Below are 2,368 nucleotides of genomic sequence, written 5' to 3' on the forward strand. Positions count from 1 at the left end.
AAAAATATATATATAAGGGATATATATATAATATAATATATAATATATATATAATATAATATATATATATATATAATATAATAATATAATATAGGGGGAACTAATATATTATATAAATATATAATATAATATATAAATATATAAAAAATAGATTATAAAAATATATATATAATATAATATAAAAATTATAATATATATATAATATATTATATTAATTATATAATAATATATATAATATAATATGCGTATATGCCACTGAAAAGAGTAATATTAACGATATGGCTTCGCTCCATCCATTCCAGCAGGAATTATGAGTCGGGTGCCCATACCAGCAAGCGCTTCGCTGAGTTATGCTTACCCATCCACTAAGCACGCTATGGCCGAGTCTGCGTGTGGTGTGGGTATGCGGCGTGGAAGAAGGAGGAGTGGGGGAGAGGAGTGGGGGAAGGAGAGGAGGGATGGGGAAGGGGAGGAGATATGGGGAAGAGGTGGTGGAATGGGGAGGAGGAAGGAGGGATGGGGAGGAGGAAGGAGGGATGGGGAAGGGGAGGTGGAATGGGGAGGAGGAAAAGGAGGAAGGGGGGGAAGGGGAGGAGGAAGGGGTTAGGGGGGGGGGGTGTGAAGGGATGAGGAATGGGGAATTGGCGGGAGGGGGGGGGAAAGAAAGAGAGAAGGAAGAAGAGGAAGGAAAAAGGAAAAGAGAGAGTGCGAAAGCGAGAAGGAGAGGAAGAGAGGAAAACAGAGAGAAAAAAGGAAATAAGAGAAGAAATAAAGGAAATTTAAGAGAAAAAGGGGACCAGCAAGTGAGAAAAAGAGGGAATCTAAGGAAAGGATGAAAAGAAAGGAGAAAGAAGGAAAAGAGAAGGGGAGAGAAGACAAAAGAAAGAATAACTATTGGGAGAGAGAGGAAAAGGAGACGGGAAATGCGCGAGGGGAGAAGAGACGGCGATAAAGGGAGAGACAAGAGGGGAGAAGGGGAGTGAAGGAGGGGAGAGAGTGATGGAGATGATAGATTGAAGAGAAGAGGAAATTGGAGTGCTTTAGATGCATGCACATACATACATACATACAAACACACACACACATACACACATACACACACACACGCATATATATATATATATATATATATATATAAAAATATAATATATATAGATATATAAGATATAAGAGAAATAATAGATAAAATAGAGTAGATATATAGATATAGATAGATGTAGATATAGATAGATAGAAATGATAATATAAATATATTATATATGATATAAAAAAATAGAGATATAAGATATATATAATATTATAAATATTAGATATATATGATAATTGTGTGGCGGTGGGTTGTTTGTGATAGAATATATATAGATGAATATATAGATATAGTATAGGTATAATGAGTATATGATATTAGAGAGTATGATAGCTGACATGTAGTGGAGAGACATGATATATAAAATATATATAGATATAGATATATAATATCATAATATAGAATAGAATATATAATGTATATATTATATATAATATAGTATGAGAGATATATAGTAATATATATATCTAGAGATAGATTATATATATATATTTTTATATAATATAGGATATGATAGTATATTTTTATATATATATATATATCTTTATATATAATATATATATAAAGATATATATAATATATATATATATATATATATATATAATAATATAATATATAAAATATATTATAATTTATATATATATAATATATATATATAGATATATATTATATATATATTTATATAGATATTATATATATAAAATATATAATATAATATATATATAAGATATATATATATATATATATATATATATATATATATATATAATATATATATATATATATATATATATATATATATAATATATATGTATACATACAAACACACTCACCCACACACGCACATATAATCAGAGTAGTCAAAATCATGAAAGAAAGAAAAAAATGTCTCTGATAAACACACACACTCTCTTGCAGAATTGCCTTTTTGCAAGCGCTCTCCAAAGCAACACAACGCAATTCCCAAATATAAATCCTGCAACATTATCCACGATGTGCTTGCAGCGGTAAGTAATCAATATTGCAATTCATTAAGCGACGGGCCGAGACCAACGCATGGGAGGGGAGGGAGGAGGGAGAGGAGTGGGGGGGGGTAGGGAGAAAGAGTCAGTACCCTCCCCCCCCCTCCCTCGGCATCATCTTTAGTCATGCACAAATAAAACATGCAGTCATTTGCATCGTCAACGGCCAAAGTTTGTACCTAAATTGCTTTTAACGTTTTCCTGACTTCGGCCAATCTGCATGCTCGCAATATTTTCCAGACCTTCGATAATGCCTTTG

This window comes from Penaeus monodon, chromosome 9, assembly GCF_015228065.2.
Source record: "Penaeus monodon isolate SGIC_2016 chromosome 9, NSTDA_Pmon_1, whole genome shotgun sequence".
Taxonomy (NCBI): domain Eukaryota; kingdom Metazoa; phylum Arthropoda; class Malacostraca; order Decapoda; family Penaeidae; genus Penaeus; species Penaeus monodon.